Here is an 11,227-nt window from a genome sequence, read left to right as displayed (position 1 = left end):
GTTAAGGTTATTTAAATGACTGTTTGATCTGGGCCTTTTTAACTTATTTACTTGTTAAAGGCACTGAGCCCCTCCTCGGTTGTAAGCCCAACGTGAAACTCATCGAAGAGCTTCGCTTCTGCTCTCAGAGCCTTTGAACCAAGAGGGCCTTGTATTGGTTTGAGCAAACAGTCTTTTTTTTTTTTTAATTGTATTCATCTTATTTGTGGAGAGGAGTTTAGAATTCTTCTTTAAGCCTCTCCAAGTAAGATAGCAATTCCTAAAAATAAAAGCTTTAATAAAATGCGAAGTTCAGGAAGAGATGAGGAAAGGACTGGTTTTTAAGTGGGAAGACGATTTCCTGAAGGCTACACAAATATGGTTAAAAGCAGTTAAAAATGTAGGGCGTGGGGGACAGGCACAGGCTTATTTGAACAAAATAATGGTGGGTTTTATTTGTTTCCTACTGAACATTTTGCCATTTGTGACAAATCTTTGAAGTTAATAGTGTTTCTGAGAGTTTTAAAACAGTATTATCTCTGCGGGAAATTGAGAGGTCCCTCCTCTCTTCCTCTATGTGAGGACACGGAAGTTAAAAAGTTTGCAAGTGGGAAGAGGGTTACACCCCTCCCCTCAATTTGTGGACAGAAACCTGTAAACTTGGGCTACGAGAAAAGAGCCTCCGTCTGATTGGTACCTTTTCCCTTCACAAGGGTGGCGTTTGTTACCTGCAGAGGCCACTGCCAAGGCCTCTGTGGCAGAAACCCTGGGCCCTCCCAGAAGCCCTTTTTGATGCCCCCTTTCCTCCATCAGCGGCCTGACCACATTCCTAGGGGGCCAAGACGGTGCAGGATTTCTGGCTCTCCTACTAGTGACAGAAATTCGCACAGTTAGTGTAAGCAAGGGAGACACTGCTTGTAAAGATACAGGGTGTCCCAGGAAAACCAAGGAAGAGATGAAACTGGGCCTTCTTAAGGTTTTTCTCCCAGTGCCTCTCAGCTCCTCTTGAACTTCTCTAGTGCAGCCATTTTCAACACTGTGCCTCAAGAATTTGTAAGGCATGCAACACTTTCGAGATACGAGCCGTCCCTCGGCCGATTTTTTGCTTTGAGTTGCGAGCTAAAATTCGGGTTACGAGCCAGCTTCAGATACCCCACCGCTAGTTGGCGCAGCGAACGCCACAACATCAGCCCAGCATCACGTGTCTCACTCGTTCACTTTTTGATTTGACATAAGAGTCATTTGAGTTACGAGCTCTGTTACGGAACTAATTAAACTCGTAAGTCAAGGCCCCACTGTATTATCAAATAAAAATACGACAACAGCCAACAACAATAGCCGTCAATGTGAATGAATCTAGTTATACCTATATTATTTTATTTTATTTTATTTTAAACAACAATAGCCGTCAATGTGAATGAATCTAGTTATACCTTTTTTATTTTTTATTTTTTTGTCAGATTAGCAAAAATGTATTTTTTGGTATGCCACAGAATTTTAGTGATTTTAGTGTAGGTGTACCAGGAGATGAAAAAGGCTGAAAGTCGCTGCTCTAGTGCAGAGTTGAAAACATGGTGCTGCCTCCCCCGAAAAGTTCCTGACCTTTATCTCTCTCAGTCTGTTGCTGTAGACTGAATACTTGTGTCTCCTCAAATTCACGTGTTGAAAACCAAATGCTCAATACGAGGTGGGGGCCTATGGGAGGTGATTAGGTCATGAGGACAGAGCCCTTACAAACAGGATTAGTGCACTTAAAAAAGAGGGTCTAGGCGGGGGTGGGCCAAAAGGGGTCAATAAGAGAAAAAAGGGGACATATGGTAATACTTTCAACAATATAGATTTTAAAAACAAAAGTTTAAAAAAATAAAAGAGGTTCCAGAGAGATCCCTCCTCTCTTCCACTATGTGAGGACACAGACGTTAAAAAGTTTGCAAGTGGGAAGAGGGTCTTCACCAGAACCTGACCATGCTGGCAGCCTGATCGTGGACTTACAGCCTCCAGAACTGTGAGAAATAAATTGTTTATAAGCCACCCAGTCTGTGGTGTCTATTTTGTTATAGCAACCCAAACGGACTAAGACCTTTATCAACTAGAGACTCACTTCTCTTTTTCAGTCCTGACTGCAAAACGCTTCATTGTCTGGCCTCCATTAGATGCACACCCCTGTCCCATGAAATGTGTCCAAGGTCAAAATCATATGCAACCATCAGGGCAGCTCACCTCTAGGCTTATGGTTGGGAATATATGATTGTACCCCCTCCTTCCTAGGATCCCAGTGAAAAGATAATAAAGATATACAAAAAGAAAAAAGACTGTTGCAGTATGGAAAACAACAGAAAGTACAATCAACAAACCTGAGATTTTGATTTCTGTGATTATATACCAAATCACAACATCAAAAGACCTTGATGAAACGAATCTCCAGCCCCTCACCACCATTAAGGAGGTTAACAGGAGCCATTTGTTATGTACAAATAGGTAATTGTAAAGATAACTAGAGGCCCAGTGCACAAAAATTCGTGCACGGGGGTGGGGGGGGTACCTCAGCCTGGCCTGTACCCTTTCACAGTCCAGGACCCCTTGGGGGATGTCCACCTGCTGGCTTAGGCCCACTCCCCCGAGGGGTTCTTAGCACTGCCACGGAGGCAGGAGAGGCTCCTGCCACCACCACTGCACTCGCCAGCTGTGAGCCCAGCTTCTGACTGAGTGGCACTCCCCCCTGTGGGAGCACACTGACCACTAGGAGGCAGCTCCTGCGCTGAGCACCTGCCCCCTGGTGGTCAGTGAATGTCATAGCGACTGGTGGTTCAGCTGTTTGGTCGATTTGCATATTAGGGTTTTATTATATAGGATTAGGGATTTCTAAAAAACAAACCAAAACACACACAAAAAAAAGAAACAAAGAGCTTTATGAAGAACTCGTGGTCCAAATGAAAGCAAATTGAAATTGGACACAATTGATGGTATGTGTTACAGGCTAATTTGAGTCCCCCCACCCAAAATCTAATATTAAAGCCCTAACCCTCAGTACCTCATAATGTGTATTTGGAGATATGGCCTTTAAAGAGGTAATTAAAAGAGAGTTAATTTGGTGGGCCATAAACCAATGTGATTAGTGTTTTTATAAAAAGAGATTAGGACACAGAGAAAGAGACACCAAACATGTGCACACATAGAGAGAAGGCTATGTGAACACATAGCAGGAAGATGACCATCTGCAAGCCAAGGAGAGAGACCTCATAAGAAATCAAACCCCCTGACATCTTGATCTTCCACTTCTGGCCTCTGCAACTATGAGAAAATAAATTTCTATTGTTTAAGCTACTCAATCTGGTATTTTGTTATGGTAACCCTAGCAAACTAATATAGGGGTGATGAGGAAAGAGAAATTTGCTTCTTTCCTGCATTCTTTGGTATTGTTTGCATGTAGTAAAAATTGTTTAAAAATAGAGGAACTGATACCCAGAGATGTGAAATGACTTACCTTCAATAACAATGCACAATGGCAGATGAGGTCTCAGATCTCCTGAGTCACCAGCCAGGACCCTCTCCTTAGTATTACTTGGTCTCCCTGTCCCCAGTTGAACACTTGAATTACAGAGAGTGGACTGCTTCCTAGGAGCAAGGAGGTTGAAAGGTGGCTTTTGAAGCTAGGCTTGGTCAGACAATGACCAGGACGTTCTGGGAGTAAAAGAATGTTCCATTTATTAAAGTGAACTCTCTTACCTCTAGAACCCAAAAATAAAATCCCTAGAATTTGTTAACAGTGGTGCTTCACAGAAGTTATGACAAGGTACAGCTTGAAAAGTACCTGACACGTATGCATAAGAAAGCATTTTCAAGGAAACTGTTCTATAGATCAGGAAGCTCTACCAAGAAATAATAATAAATAATTTCTTCAGGATGACCCCCCAGATTGAGGGAGTGGGGCTGAAGTCAGATTTACTGAATTCTCATCTGTGGCTTTCTGGAAATATGTACTGTGTCCAAGAAAGCTATTTGTGAGAAACCACAGATTGTTTCTGAGATCAGAAAGGGAGCCATTCTGGAGAACTCTAGGGGAGCTGTAGTTGATTCTTGTTACTTGAAGTTAGGTTTTATAAAATCACCACAAATACTGATTTAGTGAATACTGAACTATTGCTCCTAGAGGAAGATAGGGTTAAGTTCCTGTGAGCCTCTGTACACAACATTTTCATTAAGTGATCAATACATGCATTGTTTTATGTGTGTTTCTGTTTAGACGCTGTATTTAGTGTATTATTGATTCATTAACATTGAACTCACAGCCAACAGAGGCTTATCTAACATACATATTTTCTCCATAAGGTACATTATAACTTCTTACACTTCGGAACACTAGGCAACACTTCTGCACTATGCCTTTAAACATTTTATTTTTTAAAATATATCTTTATTGATTTCAGAGAGGAAGGGAGGAGAGAGAGAAAGAAACATCAATGATGAGAGAGAATCGATCAGCTACCTCCTGCATGCCCTACACTGGGAATCGAGCCCACAACCCGGGCATATGTTCTGACCAGGAATCATGACTTCCTAGTTCACAGGCCAACACTCAACCACCGAGCCACACCAGCTGGGCTGCCTTTAAACATTTTAAATAGTGAAATCACCAACAAAAAGCACAAAAATGAAAAAAAAAATGTGGCACTTGTTTACAGTAAAAGAGCTGAGCTAAGAAGGCAGAACATTGCCTTGTTCAACCTTAGCTGGTAAACTGAAGTTTCTTGTCATTCTGTGTATGTCTGTGCATGATCATGAAATGAATTTTGGCAAGCAGGAAAATTTGCAAATATAGAATCTGTGAATGAAGAAGATTGACTGTATTATTAAGTCAAACTAAATCCTGAATTATATACCAAATCACTACATCAAAAGATTTTGATGAAACCAATCCCCAGCCCCTCACCTCCATTAAGGAGGTTCACAGGAGCCATTTGTTAACAGAGAGATGGGTGACCTTTGCCAAGCTACTCAACTCTTCTGTGTTTTAGTTTCTTAGTCTGAAAAATGGGGAATGATGATAATGGTGATAGTCCTTGTCTCATAGGTGTTGTATTAAGCGAATAGGCTTATATAAAGCCAATACAAATTTATTATGGTAGTGTCAGGTACAAAGCACTACAATTATTGGTAATTATTATTCATTTGACAGATTTATTTTTAATTTATGAAAGAATGAATCATCTTTTTCAAATACAAAAGCACCTGTGATCCTAAAAGCCATCACTTTCCACCTCCTTTCAAATCCTTTAGTTTGAGAAAAGGGATGTGCTGAGAAGGAGGTAAGAGAACTAAGAAAAGCGGAAGCTAAGCAGGGAAATGAATCATTTTTCTCTTCTATTAAAACTTTATCTTTTGACATGTCTTTCAGGTAATTTTTTTGTCGCTAAAAATTAATTTTCTAATATGCTATATATTGTGTTTACAAATAAATTCCATCCTAAATACAATAAACTTTATTTTTTTCTAAAAATATATATTTTTTATTGATTTCAGAGAGGAAGGGAGAGAGTCAGAAACATCAATGATGAGAGAGAATCATTGATCGGCTGCCTCCTGCATGCCCCCTACTGGGGATCGAGCCTGAAACCCAGGCATCTGCTCTTGACCAGAACCCAGGACCCTTCAGTTCTCAGGCCAACACTCTATCCACTGTGACAAACCAGCTAGGGCACAATAAACTTTTTAAATGAAGGCATTTTACATAGAACTGTTACGCTAATAAGTTAATATATCAACAATATTTTTATTGTCTGGTGGCTTTCATTTGTTACTTTTAAACCTAGATGAGCTTTAAAATGTTACTTTCTGCAATTATAATAAATACCCCTGAAAAATGACAGTTTAATAAATAGTTAACATATATATATATGTACAAATAGATAAAAACTTTAAATGTTGGAATTTCATTACTGAAGTAAAAATCTGTCCTAAAAATTTTCCCCAATTCTTCTTCACCAGGAAAAATGAAACTTTGTCTGACAAAAATGAATTTGGACATCTCAGGAGTGGAGATACTTGGATACCAGAGCAGATTACTGAGAAGTAAAGGGAAAACCCCTCACAAGGTAAGATCCCTTCTTTCGGGCCCTGAGAACAAAGATGTGTCTGGTGGGCTCTCAGGCATTAGAGAAGCTGATAACTGGATTTTCAACTATTAGAAAGCTCAGTTGACAGCCCAGTGGTGAGCAGAATGTGTTAACATCTGTCCTGTAACTGCTGATATATGATTCTAGGAATTTAGTTTTGCTTCTTGAGGACAGCCCTGGAACAGCATGAAAATTTCAAAAAGTTGTGTCACACTTCTACCCATTCATCTGGCACTGAAGATGTTTAAGTCTCCTTTTGGAAAAAAAGCTTTTCTCAGAAATATACTATTTCTGAGAAAATTAATCAATTAATTAACAGGTACTTATTAGTTTTCTACTTTGTTTTTAGCACCGTGCAAAATACAGATGTAAGATGTAGTTCTGGAAATCAATGCTAATTTGAGCCATCTACAATTTGGAAATGGATGTATTTAACAGAAACTGGTTATCCAAATAGGTATAATCTAAATTTTTGGTGCTTCATAGTCTAGAACTGCTCAGGAACAATATGAAGATTAATGTGACTTAGGTGTGTAGGAGGGCTGCAGATGAAAAGGGGGGCTTTTGGAGAGCAGGAGGAGGTTTCTCTGCTTGGAGGACTGGTACCCTGGAAATGGACATTTGTCTTTATATCAGTGAGAAGGGAGGGCAGGGTGCTGAACTTTAAAAAAATAACTCTGTAATTGGATCAGAGCCTTGATTGGCTGCTGAGCTAACATATTTAATTTTCGAATTAATTTAATGCTAAGCCTCCCTTATGAACTTTAAAAAAATAACTCTGTAATTGGATCAGAGCTTTGGGTGCTGAGCTAACATTTAATTTTCGAATTAATTTAATGCAAGCTTCCCTTTAAAACTAAGGATTCTGGCAGCTTTTGTGTTTCTAGCAGTAGGGACTTCTCTATTCTATGACACAGGTTAACTTAGTCGTTTTACAAAATGTCCCTGACTGTCTATCCTATGTCAGGCACTGTTTTCAGTACTGAGGATTCAGCAAGACACAAAACAGACAAAAACCTTTGCCCTTGTGGTGTGGGAGACAGACAATAATCAAGATAAAAAGTATGTTGGCGGAAGGTACTAAGGAGAAAAAAAATAGAGAAGAATGGGTGAGGTGGGGTGTTATAATTCTAAGCAGGGTGGTCCAGGAAAGCCTATGGAGAGTGACATTTAAGAAAAAGTCTGGGGAAGTCTCCATGCTCTAAGTACATTACATTTCTAAATTAATCTAACTCTGACTCAGAGCTGCAGTTAAACACTGTAGCAAGAAATTTACCTCAGCCAGGTTTTGAGAGTCCCTCCCCATCCTTTGGTTGTAGGGGTTCAGCAGAGGGTTATGTCTCTATCCTCCAAGTGAGTTTCAAGCCCCTAATCTTGCCTCAGTCTGTTGTTTTTCGTGTGTGTTTTTTTCCCTGAGGTCTCAGTGTCCAACCCTGTGTGGTTCCCTGGAGGAGCCAGATGTTGGCACAGGAATCTTTCATTTGACTGCAAGGCCATGGCTTAATTTTGTCACCCAGGCATCCAAGTGTTACCCCATCATAGAGGCTCTCCCCTGTAGGGACACAAGTGTGGGCTACTCTGGGAACACCCACACACTCGCCAAAACTCCCAAAACCATCTTTAATCTAGAGGCCGCTCATGATGAGGGTATTTCTCTTCCTCAAATATCAGTACACACCTTTCTAATAGACCTTCTAACAAACCAAGCTCCCAAACAAGAACCTGCGTTTTGTTTTCCAGGTGTCTGGCTACCTTTTTTAAAAACCTCTAACGCTGTGGTAACAAGAGAGTGACTTTTAAAGATGAAACTCACTAGTAGAACCCTTATTCCTTTGACTCTGCTAAAGCACTAAAGATAAAAAAAAAACAACAATAATGCTTCAATAAATTACCTTTCTATACATTCAAATAATGAATGTGGTCATTATAAATTATTTCTATTGGTCAGTACACTCAGAGAATTGTTTGAAAAGTAATTTTGTTCTCCCTTTCCCTATTAGCATTGTGATTTTTTGTGCTTGAAGTTGGGGCGGGGCCAGGGGGGAGGGGTGGGGAAGGGGATATATGTAATAGTTTCAACAGTAAAGAATTATTAAAAATAAATAAACAAAAGACCAGTAAATGTTAAGGTGGAGAGAGACATTTCTTTAAGAATATTCCGTTACCCAGACTATTTCCAATCTCTCCCTCCCCCACCAGTTGTGTTATATTTATAATAGTTCAGTTTATCTAAAAGACCAGTAAATGCCTTTGAGACAGCATGGAGAGACCTAGAGAGTATCATGCTCAGTGAAATTAGCCAGAGAAAGACAAGTATCACATGATCTCACTCATATGTGGAATCTAAGTAACAAATTAAACTGATGAAGGGAGTGGATCCAGACGAGACTGGGTGGCCCTTTTGGGAGTCCCCAGCTTGCATGGGCACCATTCTTTCTATAAATACGGTTTCTTTCTAACTAGCTTGTTTCATGAAAAAAGAGTCAGATACAACAAAAGGCCATGTCATCTGATTAAGAAAACGATAAGGCCCTACGTGACCCTCGTCTTACTGAATACCTCTCCATTCATAAATCTGCCTATCAGCGGTTCTCAACCTGTGGGTCGCGACCCCTTTGGCGGTCGAACGACCCTTTCACAGGGGTCGCCTAAGACCATCCTGCATATCAGATATTTACATTACGATTCATAAAGTAGCAACATTACAGTTATGAAGTAGCAACGAAAATAATTTTATGGTTGGGTCACAACATGAGGAACTGTATTTAAAGGGCCAGAAGGTTGAGAACCAATAAAAAATAAAAAAATAAAAAAGAGAGAAATGAAGGTCAAATGGAAGAAAGGTAGAAATGGGAGAAGGAGAGGGACAGGGAAGGGGATGGAGTACTGAGAAATGGGTTGACAGTGGTGAGCAGAGAGATTAGGAGATAAAAAAGAGAAATGTTTAGGGGACAATGGGGGGATAAAGACACATTTGTAATACCTTAATCCAGCGTTTCTCAACCTGTGGGTCGAGACCCCTTTGGCGGTCGAACGACCCTTTCACAGGGGTCGCCTAAGACCATCCTGCATATCAGATATTTACATTACGATTCATAACAGTGGCAATATTACAGTTATGAAGTAGCAACGAAAATAATTTTATGGTTGGGTCACAACATGAGGAACTGTATTTAAAGGACCAGAAGGTTGAGAACCAATAAAAAATAAAAAATAAAAAGAGAGAAATGAAGGTCAAATGGAAAAAAGGTAGAAATGGGAGAAGGAGGGGGACAGGGAAGGGGATGGAGTACTGAGAAATGGGGAAGAGAAGGGACAAGGAGACAAAGAAGAAACAAGTGAGGAGCACTGACCCATTACTAAACTTCTGAAGGTCAGAAGTTTGACAGTGTCACTGGGCTAAAATCAAGGTGGTAACAGGGTTGTGTTTCTTTCTGGAGGCTCTAGAGGAGAATCTATTTCCTTGACTTTTTCAGCTTTTAGAGCTGCCTGTATACCTTGACTCATGGCCCCATCCTCTTCCCCCTTGAAATCATATCTCTGACCATTCTCTGATCTTCAAGTGCATTTTTCTGACCATTCCTCTATAGTCACCTCTCTCCCTCTCCATAGCCAAGAAAGGTTCTCCATTTTTAAGGACCCATGAGATTAGATTGAGCCTGCTTTCATAACCCAGGATAATCACCCCATCTCAAGGTTCTTAATAATAACATTTGCAAGGTTCTTTTTACCATGAGAGGTGATATATTCACAGGTTCTGGGAATTAGGACATGCGTATTTTGGGAGGCCATTATTGTGCCTTCCACAGAGATCATGTAGCCTTCATTGGAACTCTCTGTAAGTCAGATGATCATGTATATCCAGGCTAGGCCATACCAACTGTGTTTTAGCCTGCATGTCATTTGAAATGTAGAAATAGAATGTCATTTATTCTCAAAGAATTAAGAAATGCATATTTTGGTGAAGAAAAAATGCATATTTTTATTATGTTCTAATGTAAGACAGCAAAAATAAATGGATGAACTATAAAATTTTATATGAAATCCCCTACTCAGGTAGCCTGGAGACCAGGATTAGGTAGTGAGCCACTAAAGTGGGTGGTTCATTTGACCCTGCATGAACCAGGGCCATGCAACCGTTGCTGAGGATCATGGTCAGCATATCCCTTCTTTCCTTGATGTTTCTCTGCAAGATGTTTGTGGACTCAGAATAACTGCTGGTGCCTACTCAGGTAGCCTGGAGACCAGGATTAGGTAGTGAACCACTAAAGTGGGTGGTTCATTTGACTCTGCATGAACCAGGGCCATGCAACCATTGCTGAGGATCATGGTCATTATATCCCTTCTTTCCTTGATGTTTCTCTGCTAAGATGTTTGTGGATTCAGAATAACTGCTGGTAATTCCAGATGGCAGCTGTTGCCCCTTGACTCCCAAAAGATGTTTAAGTGGCCCCTCCTCAGATTAAGAGTTGATGATCCTTGTGTCTGTAGCTAAGGGACATTCTGTGTAATTCATTTCCTCATTCATAGGTATTCATGTGCTTGCATTTGCCACACATCATTGTAACTAGAAACTAGCCTTTGTGAGAAATATTGGTCAGGACCCCTTTAGGAATTTAATTTCACTATTTGATTCTGATTCTGATTCATGTCCTTTTCTCATCTTAACCATTCTTGTACCAGCTCCCTGAGCAAGCTGGGAGTGGAAGTAAAAAACTCCGTGTGAGAGAGAAAAATGAGGTCTGAGAGAGAAAGAGAAGCCGAGCTTTGTTATGTGCAGGCCTGGTGCATGAAATTCATGCACTCAGGGGGTCCCTCAGTCCGGCCTGCTCCCTCTCGAAGTCTGGGAGCCCTCAGGGGATGTCCAGCTGACAGCTGGCCTAAGCCATCAGTTGGATATCCTTAGCGCTGCCGCGGAGGTGGGAGAGGCTCCCACCAGCACTGCTGCACTCACCAGCCATGAGCCCGGCATCTGGCTGAGCAGCGCTCCCCCTGTGGGAGCACACTGACCACCAGGGGGCAGCTCCTGAGTTGAGCATCTGCCCCCTGGTTGTCAGTGCACATCATAGCAACGGGTCATTCCACCATTTGGTCGATTTGCATATTAGCCTTTTATTATATAGGACTAGAGGCCC

The sequence above is a fragment of the Myotis brandtii genome, unplaced genomic scaffold (assembly GCF_000412655.1).
Source record: "Myotis brandtii unplaced genomic scaffold, ASM41265v1 scaffold254, whole genome shotgun sequence".
Lineage (NCBI taxonomy): Eukaryota > Metazoa > Chordata > Mammalia > Chiroptera > Vespertilionidae > Myotis > Myotis brandtii.
This window is presented reverse-complemented; position numbering follows the sequence as displayed.